The sequence below is a fragment of the Camarhynchus parvulus genome, chromosome 4, assembly GCF_901933205.1.
Source record: "Camarhynchus parvulus chromosome 4, STF_HiC, whole genome shotgun sequence".
Classification (NCBI taxonomy): Eukaryota; Metazoa; Chordata; class Aves; order Passeriformes; family Thraupidae; genus Camarhynchus; species Camarhynchus parvulus.
The window spans coordinates 55,021,413-55,038,640 of record NC_044574.1 but is presented as its reverse complement, the minus strand read 5'-3'; the positions used below and the strand labels follow the sequence as shown (position 1 = coordinate 55,038,640).

Sequence of the window (17,228 nt, the reverse complement as noted above, 5' to 3'; positions counted from 1 at the left end):
AAATAAATAAAAATAAATATAAACCAAATATAAACCAATACTGTGCACACCACAAATATAAACAATGCACCTTCCCAAAACCATTTGGTTTTATAAAACACAATAATAGCATCCAAAACTCACTGATAGCTGGATTTGAATTGGATCCCCTGAAAACCTGGATGGTATGACAGAAAAAGAGAGACAACAGAAGCACTAATAGTGCCCTCTAGATATTGCTAACACATCTATAGAAATATATACTCCTGATTAACATTTATATACTACAGATAAAAACCTGGCTGGTTTTGATGAACATTGAGGTGTTGGCGTCTGCCACACAATGAGATCCAGCTTGATGAAGTGGGTGGTCTCTCCTTGCCCAATGTTCTTTGCACAGGAAAACTAGGCATGAAGGTCAGCTAGGTACAGATATGGCCTGAAGAGGTGAAACACAGGTTTCTGCCTTGGCCATTCCATTTCCTTCAGCTTTTATGTGTAGGATCAGCTTTGCAGCCTGAATGGACTATTCTGCTCCAGCCTCTGTTTAGGCCAGGGGCTGGGATACACAGCCAAAGAGGAAAATGTGAATCCCCATTGGAGGGCTGTATCTTACTGCCCTTCCTGAATAAAACAACAGCTTTGTTTCTTTAGGGATGGTACTTCCCTTTCAACACACGTGGTAAAGTAAATACGCTTGTCTTCAAAGGTGTAAAAGACAGCAATTGTATTTGTAAGAGGGGGATGCTCAAGGTCAGCAAAAGAAAAGGCAGCAGTCTGCAGGTGTTTGGTCACAGAGCCAAGCAACAGACTCTCCACCTGTCAGTCCTTGGAGGGACACCAAGGAGCATGCAACCCCACTGTCTTGAACCCTCCAAGTTAGAGGACAGCCACAGAAAAGAGAAAAAATAACACCTCAGGTAGTTGATTGATGATGTCAGCAGTTCTAGCAGGAATCCTTAGTCCAAGACCTGAAATACAGAAAAACATGAGTGGGGACAGCTAGTATTTAACAAAGCCAACAAGGCAACGAGTGGAACTAATTAAAAGTAAATAAAACTACATAAATAAAAGAAAATAACTAGGGTGAACCCCCCCCCAAAAAAAATCAAACAATAAAACCTACAAAATAAAATAATGAAAAATCCAACCAAAAAAAATCCACCACAAATAAAAACAAAACAACAAAAAAATGGATACATCACAATGCTGTGGTATTTTGACTTGAAAGAGAGCAATGTGGGGCCAGTGATGTTACACTGCCCTCAGACTGACCATGAATTTCACAGGGAGAGATGACTCCTCCCTTCTTTGCACACAAAAGCTTGCAATCTTCAACATGTAAGTGCATGTAAACTACAAGGAGTTTTATAGACCCTGTTAAAAAAGGCTATTCTGTGTCAGTGCTCCAAAAAGCAGAAGGCATGCAACTTATAACCTAGATTTAAATTTATCATAGGCATCCTGGATTGACCACCATGAAGCAGGAAATTTGCTGTTTGCATTATATTTGATGACGTTCTCCACTGCCACATCCAGGCCATCTAGTGCCCAGAAAATGTCACAAACAAGCATGTGGCACCAGGTAAGCAGCACTGCAAAAAACAGTTGTACTGCAGTTCCCTCCTTGCACAGATTATTTGAACAAGCTAAAACTGAGTAAGATGTACCTGAGGAAAAGGGTGTACTGGATAACACAGGTAACTGGGAGCTCTCATATACTAATAATGTTAATGATATTTAGCTGTGTTCTGTGAAAGAGCCTTGTGATCCAGGACACATCAATTTGCCAGTCAATTTACAGGGGCCTGGCATTGGATACAAATCCCCAAAATATATTGAGGGTCACATCTGGAAAGCAATTCCAATGCTTGAACCTTATTCCCTACCTACTGCTCTAAGCGTCTCTTCAGCATAATGATATTCATATTTTCCAAATCACTATGCTGCTCTCATCTTGGCTCACTGAGAAGCTGTTGTGTATACTAATTGGTGTGGTATGTCCTATACATTAGGGTGTCTGGCTTAATTTGGAAATCTTCTTAAAATTCATACTTGAATTATTGATTGTACGGCTTGGACGATGAAATGAGATGGGGTGGATTTTAGAGTTATGAATAATAAACTCCTGCTCAGCCAAAGCTACCAAGTGATGAGTTCAAGCTTTAAGAGACGCCACCACTACACATTTTACACATGATAGTACCAGGCTACCTACAGACCTCACCATATGTTTGTTATTTTTCTTTGTAGCCATGCAAAAGTAGGGATTATTGTGTAAGGGATGTTAGAACACAATTCCCACTGGTCTCTGCTGAGATTATGCACCTGAAAACCTCTTTTGAAATCTGCTCCAGATATTGATTGCTGTCTGATTTTCATTTGGCTGAATAGGCGAGGTCCCTGACCCCCTTTTCTTGTGTGCTGGTTGATAACATTTGATAGTCCATCCTGTTATCCTTCATGAAAGTATTAGGTACATCTTGCTTGCTCCTCTTTCCCTTTCAGCATTTGTCTCAGCAAGACCTTTCTTCTACAGCCCTAATGAGCACAAAACTATCTGGGTACATCTGTAGCCATGCTTAGGAACATTCAAGACTACCTGGCACTGTCACCCTTTTTGCACTGTTATGGTATCAGTACCTTGGTAATGGACTACTCAGCATTTCACTCAGCCCTCAGGTGGGAGTCCACTGGCCCTTCCTGCATTTCAGTCATCTCTTCCTGTTGGGTGCCTCTGCTGGTACACTTTGGTGTTTTGTTTGCTTTATCTTCGGCTGCCAGGCACTGTGCTAACTATCTGAGGATCAGATTGCCCATTTGTCTTGGATCATTTTCCTGTGACTCAATCAGAGGAAGCATTAAAAGATTTATGAAATGAATGTGTGAAACAAGGACGTGCCAATCAACTGTACAGTAGGGGGTAAAAAAAGCCATTACTTCAGTGACTGCTGCTATGCGTTAAAAGAAAACTGAACTTAATAAAAAAATCATTCCACTGATTTCTGAAAAGGAGTCCAGAAGGCAAAAAGGTCATGTAGAAGACCAAAAAGATCAATTGCATGTGTCTGCACAACCACCCATTTCTTAAAGCTCTGATTTTTGGTATAATCCCTTTGTCTATACTTTGACCCAATCTCATTTAATTTATGTTTTTTATTCATTAAATTGTATGCATGAGGTATCAGCTCAAGACTGAGCCTTATGCATGTTTCACTGAAGGGATTTTCTGTTGTATTTGATACAAACCACTCTACCTAGTTTTATTATTTGAAATCTTAAAAATCTATCTTTGCATTATTGATTTCTTTCTTTTTGAAACCTGATTTACCCTTAGCAATAGCATTTAGTCTTAAAAATAATTAGGATCACTTTACCACTGCAGCATAACCTCAAGTAAGAAAGTTAATTTCCTGTTCAGTTTAGAATTTTTCCATTAATACCTTGAATACTAAATTTATACTATGGCAGTCAAAGTCCTCTGAGAGTACCTTTAAAGCACCAATTTCTCAGCTGTGATAATTTCCTACTTTTGGTTCCCAAATGGCTCTAATCCTCCCACAGAGCTGCAAAAAGACCGGTATTTTCCCTTGGTTTTTTTCTCTCATATCCTGCTTGCCGGGAGATAGGTATGATAAGTGTTTACAGATGATATCAGCATTACAGGATAGATAGTTAATAGCACCTGCAAAATAGTTAGTAGCAACTGCAAAAGCACTGTGCCTAGCAGTCTCCAGGGCCAACACAACATTTCTCCCAGTAGCTCAAACTTCTCTCCAGCCCAGCAAGCAATGTGAACTGGAACCTTACCTTCTGGGCATCAGTACAATTCATCCTTCATGGTAACACTGTGAGGGGTGCTAGTGGTGGATTTGCCACTCTTCCTCATGGCTGGGACAGGTTGGTTTCTTGCAGTGCCTCAAGGCTCCATGATCCTGGCTGGTGGAGTTATGCTAAGCTGCAGCATGCAATGAATGTTTTCAAGTGCCCTATAGATAGATTAAGGTCAGTCCATTGGTTTCCTGAGGAGTATGGGCACCAATATCTGTGTGTTGTTGGCTTGTTTGTTTCAAAGAACATCTGATTTTCCTCAATACTACAAGAGTAAATCAACAAGCAGCCCAGAAATTACTGTCCACCTTTTTGGTCCTAAAAATCATTCTGCTTCTTCTCCTTCTAAACCAAGCCATTGCTTTTGCTATTTATTGGGGTTTTTCCTGGTTTCCCTGAACTTTTGTGACTTTCACCAGCAGCTGCAAGCAACAAACCCCTTTGCTTCCAAATTTGCTGTCAGTTCCAGGGAAACCTCTCTGATGGCACAGCTTATTTACTCTGCTATTTCTGCTTCCTGTTGTTTCAGCAATAACTGTGTGGAAGAGCATTTAATTGCTCTTCCCATTTAGCCTGGCTGAAGCATGCTCAGCACACCCATCTGCTTTAACATGACTTCTGCATCAGTCCCACCCCCACTCTACAACAGCCAGTTACATCTTACAGCCTAATTTATCCACACACAAAAAGAGCCTTTCTTTGAAAATAGAATCAGAGCTAGTTCTGAGAATTCATGGGTTCAAATTAACAGGGGGAAAAAAAGCAATACAAGTTCTTTAAAGTGAAATTCTAGTGACAATTTTTATTTTCTCCCACATTACATTTGTACTAAAACAACAGAGACAGGTCATGCTTTCCAAACAGTTGAAATAACTTGGAATTGCAGAGGAAGTCTATATTGTTAGGTTTCAATTAAGCTAAATTATTAATGATTTTTGTGTCTAATTGCCTTATTACCTTGACTACAGACAGATTCAAGTCAACAGTTCAGACAGCTTTTATGCATGGCCATTTTGCAATCCATGTCTAAGCCACCAGTCACCACCAGTGTTCCACAGTGGGTTTGCACAGCCCTCCCAGTTGGACTAAATACTACACTTTTCAGGGCAACACCCTATCTATGCCAGGAAGTCGTTCCATGTCCCTACTGCCTCTGCTTCAGGAAACACTGAAACAGTACTGACACCCACCAAAAGAGTAGGAATACCAAAAGAAAATCAGGCATATTTCTGTTTGTCATCTTTTACCTCAGCCATCAACAAAGGCCCATGCAAAAGCTCACTCACTCCCCCACCAGTAAGACTGGTGAGAGAATTGGAACAGCAAAAGCTAGAAAACCCGTGGGTTGAGATAAAGACAGTTTAATAGGAAAAGCAAAAGCAGCACACTCAGGCAAAGCAAAACAAGGAATTAATTCAGTGTTTCTCATGGGTAGGAATGTGTTCAGGCCATCTCCAAGTGAGCAGGGCACCCCAGCATACTTGACTCGGGAAGAAAAACACATTCACTCCAAATGTCCCCCCTTCCTCCTTCTTCTCCCCACTTTAAACACTGAGCATGATGCCACATGGTCTGGAATACCACTCCGGTCAGGTTGGGTCACCTGGCCTGGCTGTGTCTCCTCCCAGGCTCCTGTGCATCCCCAGCTGCCTGCCAGCATGGCAGTACAAACAATAGGAGAGGCCTTGGCTCTGTGCAAGCCCTGCTCAGCAATAACAAAAACATCTTTAGATTATCATCGCTGTGTTCAGCACAAATCCAAAACACAGCCCAATAATAGCCTCTGTGCACAAAATTAACTCTACCCCAGCTGAAACCAGCACACTGTTATTGAGAGACTGAGAACCCATCTTCTGCTGCACAAGGCATTGGATGTGAGCAGGCTGCAAGGAAATATGTTAGCTAAAAGTTAGGAACCAGACATCCCATGGCACTTTCTCTCCTTTAGGCTTTTCTATTGGTGCCATGGTACTGCAAATCTACTATGGCTGGCCAGTGTGCTATGGCTTAAACAATCCCTTAAATGCAAAGCATTTTCTTGACAGCCCATGTTTTCAAAATTAAATCATTATCAATTGCATTTTCTATATAATATGGGAGGGGGTCTTCTGTTATTTGTTGAGGTTATTCTTGCACCTAGAAAAATTAAGGTACATCTTAGGAGGAAGAGACTAAAAAAGTCAGACTAAATGTGAGCCTTGTCACTGATTTCTGCTTTTGAGTTGCTCCTTATTTTGGAATTTTGCTTGAGTCCAGTGCAATCAATCCTACTGAATTTCACGCCTAAAAATGAGTGTGGGAAAATTCAGCCTGCAAAAACATGAGGTGCTTCCCTTGCAGGGAGGGATCTTACAGTGCTTCCCTAAACCAGGACCACAGAGGAGATGATGATGGGGGAGAAGAAAACACAGAATGTGGAGTCTGTCGAGATCTAATTCAGTGTTCCTATCTATCTATCTATCTATCTATCTATCTATCTATCTATCTATCTATCTATCTATCTATCTATCTATCTATCTATCTATCTATCTTATATTTGAATTGTTGTGATTTTCTGATGGAAATGTGGGTTTATCAGAGATAAGGTGAGTTTTGCTGGATCTATAACAGAAGTCAGTGATGTCTATTTGTATCACTCCACAGCATTTGTTTTTAAAAAATCATGTAGTTTTGTCATGACAATACTTCAGATTGGAAAAAAAAAAGGTGAAAACCAACCATAATACTTGATCATGAAGTAAAGAAAACAGTGTATGTTTTGTTAAGGACAACTGGCAACAGTCCTGAAAACAGAAATGTGTATCCATGAATTGCTCCAGATGACATGCATCTTTGAGAATAAGGTAATTCATTACAGAATGTAATGGCTCAGTGACAGTTGTTTATGGAAGTTAATGGAAATATGAGAGAAAGAGAGAAAGCAAATAGAACATATCTTCAGAAAAAGAAAAAAGAGAAAATAATCAAAATCACAGTCAATTACAACTCAGTAAACCCACTTTTAAACCATCTCAAAATAATGAAATTATCATTAAAGCCCCACATCTACCTGGGGGATAATGGAATAATAAGCAACAAAAGATGCAGACACCACGGTGCCAGGTTGGTATGTGTGACAAATCCTCCTGAAGTAAATTGATTGGGAACTCAAAATCCTGAGTGAACAGATTCAAACAATACAACTTGAAATGGAGTTTTTTTGTGGGTTTTTTTTTTTTGAAAGAAAGTCTTCTGGAAACCTCTCTAAGGTTGCAATTTGGTTCTGTTAGAGGTTTCCCAGTGTAAAACACCACACTGAATTTCAAGGCCTCAAGGCTGTCTGCCTATGCAAGTAAAAAATATCTGAATGCCGGGGTGATGGATATGGAAAAGAATAGGAGTAGATTATAGAGTCTTACAAAATGATAGAGCAGCACAACAAATCAATGCGCTTTGGGGTTGCTGGTGAAGGTAAGTTATATCCTCAGACTGCACAGAATAACTGCTCTTTATGTAATCACACCTGGGATATGTCATTAAATTGCAATACCTCATTACCCGTCCTCAAAAAACATGGAAGAGTTTCAGGGAATTCAGATCTGAAAAAGAAAAATGACCAGACTCTTGGAAAGAGTGATACACAAGGAGAGATTAAGTAGCTTAAATATATAGCTTATCTAATCAATAATTAAGCAGGGGAAGGATAATGGCTTAAAAATATGTAAGAGAAAGACAATTATTTTGCATGATGCATGGTCCCAATTCAGCACAGTGCTAAAACACATGCAGATCCGTCAGCCCTGCAAAATACCAATGTCCATGATTTCAGTGGAGCTTCAGAACATACCTAAATTGAGGCATGCATTGAAGTACTTTGATTAATTTGGGCCATAACCACAAGTAATAGTATGAAATTAAGAAATGCAAAAATGTAGGCTGAACAGCAGGAAAATCTTCCAAATGGTGAGATATATGAGACTAGGGAGTAATCACTCAGGGGAATTGGTGGAAACCTTATCCCTGGACACATTTCAACTTTTGCTGGACAAAGTACTGGGAAAATATCCTTTGGGGAATAATCTTGCTGTTGCCTCTGGAGACAACTGTACAACCTACTGCAACTATTCTGTGTCTAAGTTTTTCTGGGCTGACTCACAGCATTAAGTCTGAGACATGATTTTTAAAAGCACCAACAGCGCAACAGGCTGGTGGCATTTTGAAGCTCTTCCTTGCCTCCCCCCACAATTTATTGGGTTTTTTCCATCTTCATTATATGCAATGCTATGAAAGGGAAAAAAAACCCCACACCACCACACTTTAGCTTAGTGGGTTTTTTTGTCTTTTTGTTACTCACTGACTGAACATTGATTTCATTCTCGTCTCCGCATTAAAACAGAGCTTAAAGATATAGAGGAAATCTAATTTCAACTTGTAGGGCTTTGTTTCATTCCCAGAGCATGTATGGTGAATATCATCAGAGAGGTAATTGTATCTTGAAGAATCTCATATCTCATATCTTTGAGCATCCCAGCAGAAGCAGTATTAAAGATTTGGGGGTTTTGCTAGTTTGATTTGGGTTTTTTTGGGGGGGTGGAATTGTTTGGTTGGTTGGTGTTGTGGGGATTTTTGGTTGTTGTTTTGCTTGTTGGTTTTGTTTTTGTTTTTCCCCTCCGTGCAGACACTGGAAGAAAGGCTGTTACAAAAAGGATTTTCCCAAAGATGAAGCAGTAGATTCTCCAAGGGCTTTTTCCACTGGGAATAATAATTTTGGTGAGTCAAATGCAAAGAACAATGGCTTTTTAATTGCTTTGAAATCTACTTTTTCTTAAATCAAATTATTGTAGAAGACTGAGCATAATTCACTCGGACATGTGGCTATTCTGCAGTGATGTAGGAAAAGGACAGGTGTTCTCTAACAAGACTTTGCAGAGATCCATTGGAAATGGAAGTGGTTGAGATAGATTTGTTAAAAATTTTAGATTTCCCTTCCCTGACCACAGTCGATATACTTTCTTTATTTTTGCAGTGTCAGTGAATGGGCCCTGGTTTTATTATTGGGAAAACAGCACTTATGTTTATTGGTACTAATTTTCCACTGAACATCAATGCATCCAGAATAGCAGTTCTTAACCTTAAATAAACATTTCTGTGCCTGCCTAAATAGCAATTCAGCTAGGAACATGTGTGAGCATCTTCCTGACTCATGGTCTGAGTTAACAAACAAGGTTACTTAATTCCCTTATCCCATTTAAAAGAATGGCCTTGCAAGGTCTCCATCATCAAGGATACTTAGGAGCTTGTTAAGGAAAAAGCTGAGCAGGATAATTAACTGAATGGATCTTCCATTGGGTTGGACCAGGAGGCCTCATTTGGGCGCTTCCAGCTCTCTTGGCTACAGTCAAAGCTGGGAGTGCAGCAGCAACTCCTCAGGGAGGTCTGGTCACTGGGATAAAGTGTGGTGTGTTGCACTCAGGCAATTAGAAAACTTTGATTTTCTGAAATCTACCTTTCGTTTGTGTTGTTGTTAAAAGAGCTTAATTTGTTTAGGTCCTTCCCTCACAAACCAAAACCAAACAAACAATTTGGTATGTGAGGGAAGTGTTTAGCATGTTCCAGCCAAGCACCATTATTTCTGGAGGTCCCATGTAAGCATGTAAGATTACAAATGTTAACATAAACACAGGCTTCTTATCCCTTTTCCTGTAGGTTCCTGACTCTCAGGAGACGAAGGGGTTCATGTTTCCCACCTGCTGGGGGTGCCAGGGCAAGGACAGAGTGTGTCTTGCTGCCACAGCTGATGCCAGGCTGCCCTGAGCCCCATCCCTGTGCCGGGCAGCAGGGAGACCATCCTTGACCAGCAGGTAGGGTCGGATGGGCTGCTTGGATGCGGACAACAGGCTGAGAGGCCAACGGTGAGCGGGGGAATCTAGCGAGGAATGGGTCTGAGCTGGAAACATAAGCTGCCATTGGCTTTCTGGGAGGGCAGCGGCGGGCAGAGCACCCAATCGGGGCTGAGGGAACCGCACCGGTGATGGATCGGTGCCGCAAGGGCAGGATGCAATTGGCCGCTCGGATGGGCACAAAATTCCAAGCGGCCAATCGGGACTTGGGAGATCCAGTGTGCGGCGGGGTGCGTGCCCTGTGTGGAGGCTGCCATTGGTTACCTGCCAGGGGAGCCACGGGCAGAGCGTCCAACCGGGCGGTGCGGGATCCTTCGGGAGGGGGCTGCGGGACAGGTGGTGGCGGCCGGGGGGCTGGGACCGCAGCGGGTGCGGGCGGTGTGGGGCAGTGCGGGCGCGGCGGTGCGGTGCGGTGCCGGCCGGCTGCTAGGTGGAGCCCGCGTCCGCGCAACCCAGATCCGGGCTCTCGGCTCTCCCCCGCCCCTCGGCTCGCCGCCCGCCCGGCTCCGTGCGGCCGCCGCCGGGCAGGGCAGCAGCGCCGCGCCGCCCGCCGCCGCCTCCTCCCCGGGGCCCCGTTCCCCGCTCCCGGCCCGGCCCTGCGGGGGACGCGGATGCCGCGGGTCCCGGCGCCCCGGAGCGCGCTGCCCGTGTGTGGAGCGTGTGCGCTGTGCCGAGCCAAGCCGTGCCGAGCCGGCGGGGCGGCCATGCGGCCCCCCGCGCCCGCTGAGCACCGCGCGGGGCGCGCCCGCCCAGCCGCCCCCTCCGCGCCCGCGGAGCCGCCCCCTCCGCCCGCCCGCCCGCGCCGAGCCGCGCCGCGCCGGGGCTGGCGGTCTCCGCAGCGGGAGGAGGAGGAAGAGGAGGAAGGATCCAGGGTGTCTGCGGAGCGCGGGGGGCTGAGGACCACCCGCCTCCCTCTGCGCGGGCGCCTTTGTGTCCCCCAGCCCCGGCGGAGCGAGGGGCCGCGGGCAGGGGAGCGGATGCGAAGAGCGGCTGGTGCTGGAGGGGAGAGAGAGAGAAAGGGGGATGGTGGAAGATTTCTCTCCTTTTTTATTTTTTTTTTTTTTGGTGGTCTCTTCGGCAGCGGCTGTTCTTCCCCAGCAGCAGCAGCAGCAGCGGCGGCGGCAGCAGCGGCAGCAGCAGCACAGGCAATGACTCTGCCGCATCCGAATCGCCTGGCCGGTGGCGCCGGCTCCGGAGACATCACCTTGCTCTGAAGTTGCCCACCTGGAGGAGGTAAATCGGAGTGGGGCTTTCGTCCAGAGGGGTCGGCGACGGCGGGGAAGAGGAGGGAGTGATCGCCTCCCCCATCCTCACACACTCGTCCTCCGGGAGGAAGCTTGTGTAGCAGAAGAACACGGCAAAAAAGGAAAGACTTTTACTTCTTCCTTTTTTTTTTTTTTTTTTTTTTAATTTTTCGTGTTTGAGGGGGACGTCTGTTCTTCTCGTCCGGCCCCCTCTTCATCCTGGCTGGGGGCTTTGGTACTGTGGCCAGGTCTGCTTCCTACTCCCACCTCTGGTTTTAATGGCTGGATTGTGGCAGCAGCTCCCTGCTGCAGGTTGTTGAGGATCTGATGGGGACTCGCATCTCAGGAGCCGGAGGTGACTAAAGGTAACTAAGGAGCGGATGGATGCTCAGCAGCCCTTGCCTGGCCCTCAGTTGCTCCCTTGCCCGCTTGCGCTGGGCTGAAGGGTGCCGGCCGCCCTGGGCGCACGCTTGGATTGAATTATGCTCTAATAAGGGTAGTTTGTCTTCAGGGGGGCTGGATCCTCCAGGTAACGGGGGAGCATCTCTCTGGGTGTGCATGCTGGGCGACAGTGGAGACTAGGGGTGTGCATCTTGTTTGGAAATGCCTTGTAGGCTCCTGGTTTGGCTGTGGGCAGCTAGGGTGGCAAAGACAGTGAGGAGATAGAGGGGACCCGGTAGGTTTTGTTCTTGCTCTCTCTTGGTCTTTTTCTATGAAAGGCACTACGTTGTACCGGGGGGTTTGCTGGTGTTACGCTGAGGAATTCGTGAGTTTCATTATGTTTCCTCAATCTCTCCCCTTCTCCCCCTCTTCCCCCGTATTCATGTCCACTCCTTCGTGGATCTGCGTTGCCGTTTAATCGCTGAAGGGTGCCTCGAGAAGCGATTGCTTTCTTGGATATCAGGGGGCATGAGTAGGGGAGGATGTTGCCGAATTGGGGGTGTGTGTTGGGGGCTGCCTGTGGGTGGATGAGGGGCTGGGTAGAGGTGTGAATCCGGCAGCCCCGGGTTACAGGTAGACGCGGGGAGCTTCGCCTTGCCGTGCAGCCGGAGAGCGAAGCGTTCGGTGTAGGTAGGGATGTGCGGAGCTCCCACCTCCTCCTGCCCATGAGGCTGCCTTTGCTGCCTCTTATTAGTATAGGACTGGCGTTTGTTTTGAGCGAGGGCCGATATGTATAGCTGGAATTGAATTTTTAATGCCTCTTTCCTTTTAACCCTTTGTTTTATTTGCTCCCTTAATTATTTATTTGTGTTCCCCTTGCAATCATCTTTTTGACCGCGTAACTTGGAGGTAGCGGTTGTAAGGCTGATGGCCGGGAGGAACCATCAGCCGGAGAGCAGCCCTGTTTCCCAGTTTAAGGAGCCTGCCTCCAGCTGGTGCCCGTTAGTGCTAATGAAGATGTAGCTACACTACCCCAGAGATGTGCCCTGGGTATTTGGGGGATTGTCTTCAAGGACTGAGTTTGATCAGCAGACTTGCACCCGGAGTTGTCCAGGGAAGTAACGCTGACCTCCAATACATTTAGTTGGGCTTTTTTCCTTACCTTTTCCCCTATAGACAGGCAGATGTGTAGTTTTGCTTGAGGGGTGGCGAGGTAGGAAAGGAGCCTCTCTTTCTCTCCCTTTCCTGATAGGCATGAGATTCTTCTCTGCGGTAGTTAAAACAGCTCGTGTTTTGGCCAACAGCAATGTATTGTTTCTGCTTGTCAACTGTGGGGTTCATTATCGTTTTAACTAAAACAACCCATGTCTATTGTATTTACTTTCCTGTTTAGATCACTCCTTAGGAGTTATTGCCATTTCCACTCTCACAGTTCTGGTTCCAGGCAGCCAGCTGCTTAGAGGGAGTCTGAGATGCAAGGGAAAAGGCGAAAATGCCATCTGTTTCTTGATATAAGGCAGAGAGGTAGTCTGCCGGCTGCAGTTTCTCTCTGTATTACAGCACTCATTATTCCAGAGTGTAGGATCAAAATTTTCGAAGCTGACCGAAAGGAAATCTTCCCTGGAGTTGAAAAGAAATAAATTCCATTTTCATTGTGGAATGCTGCCTCTTAAGAGCGCAGCCAGTGCTGCCTGCTTGGTATTGAGTAGTAGCATGTGCTTTGTAGAGCTCATTTATCATCATTTCCAGGGGTTTGCAATACGAACAGGCTTCTACTGTGCATTCATTAGGAAGAATTCTTCCATGGAGCTTTTCATGGGAGTAAACCAGGTGTTACAGGTTAAAATGGGCTGCTGTCAAAAAGTCTGCAGTCGTCACTTTAGATCCATGCCAATGTTGGGTGACAAAGTTCAGGTTAGGGCTCCATGGTAAAGCTGTATTTGTTTCCTAAAGATTAAACTGCTCTGAGAGAACAGGAGTCAGACCCCCTTGTTGTGGTCGAGGCTGCTCTGGTTCCTGCTCTTTAAGAGTACTTTAAGAGTACTTTTTCCTTATTTAGGCTTTTTTTAGGCTATTTACTATAAAGTGATTGCTGTCTTGTTACCTGCTAGCAAAAAATAAAGTGGATAGAAATCTCTGGTGTATTTATTTCCAAAAGGATTGAAGTTTTTGTAAAGCTAGTAGTCTTCACCTGTGAGTTCCAAATAATTTCTATTATTGAAAAGTATGTATTTTGCCTTTTCTTCTTGGGGTGGTTAGGAGAAGGTATGTTTAGTTTTGCATTGAATTCCAGAACAAGATAAATGACAGTGCAGATTGATGATAGTGAAAACATTGAGTGCTGCTTTGCGGGCAGTGAGATTTTAGTGGTATTTATTAAGTTGAGGCTACTGAGTCCTCATGGAGATGTGTTTTTGTGACAAGAGTGGGAGCTGGTGTTTCAGACTCTTGGTGCCCTCCGGAGATGAAGTAGTTTATGTCTTAGCCTAGGATATTTGAATTTGTCCCTGTGCCATGCCGGATCCAGCCCTCCACCCCCCTCCTTTGTTTGCTTGGCTGTTCATCCCCCAGGTTGGGATGCCGTGGGGACCACGTCTGTCCTCCGAGTCGGGGGTGATGTGGCAGAGGTGCTCAGCTTGCCTGTCCAAGCACTGATTGCAGGAAAGGCTTTTTTCCTCCTGAAACAGAAAGCAAATTGCCCAGTGCCTGCTGGTGCAAACATGAAGCTGGTGCTCGTTGCTGGGTGGGAGGGAAGTGCAAGCAGGTTTGTAGGTGAAAATGCAGGCATGCACATCCAGCCAGCTGACTGATGAGCTGGGCATCTCAGCCCAGTGTTGCAGGGCTGTTAGAAAAATAAATAAATAGATATTTAGAGACAGGTAGAGCAAATGATCAGCCAGGACTGAACAGGAATGTGCATGACCTTTAGCTTTGGGCAGCACTCAGCTGGAGGGCCTGATGCTGCCGTCAGGGTTTTCACATTCAGAGCATGAGTGGATGCATCATCAACACATTTATGCATGCACACGGGGGATGGAAGTCTTTGTAAATGAAGAAGTCCTAGGAATGGGTGATTTATTAGTAATTTTACTACTAATAGTGTTGGGACTGGTGTAGATTGACTAGGAAGCAATTTAATGCATGACACGATATAAAGGATGGGTTAAAGATTGATGAAAGACGGAATTCAGGGAGCAAGAATGGATCAGGGAAAAGCTAAAGCATGGAGAATAGGCATAAGGATTTCTATGCTTTAAATAAGTTCCTTTTATTTTTTCCTTTTGTAATTATATTACTTGGTGATTGTGGAAACAGCTGAATGCTGCGATAGGAGTGATTTTGATAAAGATTTTCATTCCCTAGAGACTTCTCACATATCACAAGAGGTTTGTAAGAACAACTCAAAAATAATTTTTTTTGGAGTGCTGATCATCTGAGAGATAGACATCACAATATTGATGGGTTGATGAGGACAGTACTGAAACATCAAGACAGCCCTGCAAAATAAACAAGGTTTTGTCTGCCCCTTCTGATGGGCTGCTTATTGGGGTAGGATGTACTGGTGAGCATCAACATTCTGAAGAGATGTTTATGGACGCCCATTTCTTCCCTGCTGGTCCTTTTCTCATTCAATAGATGCCCTCCTGCTGGGATGAGAATATGAAAAATGCACCATGATGCCAAATTCTGAGTGTACATCCACACTTCAGTCTCTGCTATGTCTTCAGGCAGCGCTTTTAGTTGCAGGATGGAGAGCTAGAAATTGTCATTTGCAGGAGTTCAGTATGCACTGGTGTGTTTGTAGGAATGTACCTGTCCCAGTAAGGGGGTGTGACATGCTAGCCTCTGACTGCCTCATCTCCTGGGGTCATGCCTGCCTTGCCAAATGTTTGTCACGATCCTCACCAGCACTTCATGTGAGGCTCCTTAAACCCTGCTTGGGATGCATGTGAGTATGTCCTGTTTCTGTAGGTGTTGAGATGCTCCAGCACTCCCTGATCTCATCCTCCTGCTTGGTGGCAGTGGGAGCTCCCAGAACAGTCTGATGAAGTAGAAGGAGAACTTTGCTTTTAAGCATCTACTTTTAATTCTTGCCTACTTTAATGGCAAGGAAACCACCTCCTACTCAAATCTGTGATGTGATTCTATCTAGGACGTTATCTCATTGCCTGGTTTTGGCCCCCAGGTTTGCAGTGTAATGCTTGCTTTACATTCCTCACTAGATGATCTCTGTAGTGCAGTCTGAAATTCCTGTCTGCAAGCTAAGTGTTCATTTTTAGGACAACTTCTCTAAAGACACCTTGGCACTACAGCTTTTACTTCAGCAGTCTTTTCAGAGAGCCTTCTGATTCTGCCTGTAAGGCAGATGCTTTTACCAGTCATTGCACCAAGCATCTGTAACTACAGCAAGGTAGCTAGTCTTTTCAGGCAGTGGAAATGTCATTTTAAACTGTTGTGGACCACAGTTTTACTTACTGAGTGGTGCTCAGGGTGGGATTTTTTTCAGCCTGCCTGAAACCTCTGTTTTCCTCTATCTGAGTCTTTTTTTCCCCCTCCCTTTTTGAGCTTTTAATCTCTATTTCTTCGGGCCCACTCCCATCCAAGGGAGGTACTGCTGCATCTGTGATGGGAGCTCCCACTGTAGTCAGTGGAACACTTCTGTTGGCTTCCCTATGAGGGGAAGATGCTCAAGAATCTCACATGTGGTATCTTCTGAAGAGAAGCTCCAGAATCTCAGATGAGGTATCTTTTCAAAACCATTCCCCTGCTTCAGCATCAAGTTTCTACTAATTGTTTTGTAATATCTTTGCCAGAGGTGGCATTTCAGGGCAAACAAAGCAGTGAACACAGAGGAAGAGTAGAAATCTGTGTACACTTCTAAAATGTATTTGTGAAAACAGTCCAAAATTAAAATCAAGACACTTTTGTTTGAGACTTGACAGCTTTCAGTTTCAAGGGTCATGAAATAGACACCATTCTGAGGAAAGCAAAGAGGAGTTTGGCAGCTGTCCCAGTTAGGCAATATGAAGTTGTAGATTTCATTTAAATGCCTAAGAGTAATAAACCTTTACAGAGCATCCATTGGTGCTCGCTCTGCCAGGATTTTTGAAAATTATTTTTTTAAAGCACGTTAATCAACATGTGACTAATTACACAGGAATTATTTCAGTGGCTACAAACCTAATGCTTCAGAGGCCTGTAGCACAACTCCGATTCATTACAGTGGGTACCTGTCAGGGAACAGCTTTGAAATATTATGCACAGTGTTTTGAGTAGTTTGGATTATAGCTTTGCTACTATTAATTGTGAGAGCTTTACTGATTTGATTGCAGTTTGCATTGATTTATATCAGGTAGAGTCATTGATTTTGAACTTTGGAACGGAGCTGTGCATTTCTAAAACTTAGAACAGGGTGTCATAAATACAAAGGACCAACATGAGTGTTTTCTTACAGCAATGCAAAGTTAAAATAAAATTAAATAGGACTCTCTGTGCTTTTGTAGAAGTGATGCTTAAAATTTAGCCGTGAATTGCCCTACTGCAAAATCCTGCTCAGAGGTGCCAGCATTGCGCAGCACTGTTCTGAAAGGAGGTCTAGTCTAAACCTGGCCCCTTTGGGTAAGACTCTTAGTGGTTTTATACCAAGGGCAAGTAATTCATTTGTGAGAGTCACTGCACACAAAATATATGAGTTTTTACAGTAAGTCCCTTTGCCAGTCCCTAGAAACCAAGAATCCACTTACAGAGGTGAGGCCAGTGCATCAATGAACACTGTTTAAAGTTTGGGGAATAGGAACGTTCTGACTAATGCAGTCTTAGAACATCTCTTTATCATGGGCAGGCACGTATGTTGACATAGAAATACCATGATTTGGGGAATAGACCCAGTTCTGATTTTTTTTGTCAAAGTTGG

General features: G+C 44.5%; 1 protein-coding gene across 13 annotated transcripts in view; it reads left to right on the top strand.

The window, feature by feature from the left end:
• Positions 1-10,478: 10,478 nt before the first annotated feature.
• The window catches only part of ADGRL3 (adhesion G protein-coupled receptor L3), a 489,715-nt gene continuing 482,965 nt past the window's right edge, over positions 10,479-17,228 (top strand). For all 13 annotated transcript variants that reach the window (XM_030948024.1, XM_030948015.1, XM_030948022.1 and 10 more), the window contains exon 1: positions 10,479-11,298. The gene's annotated coding sequence lies outside the window, so the exon portion shown is untranslated. The remainder of the gene's footprint in view (positions 11,299-17,228) is intronic.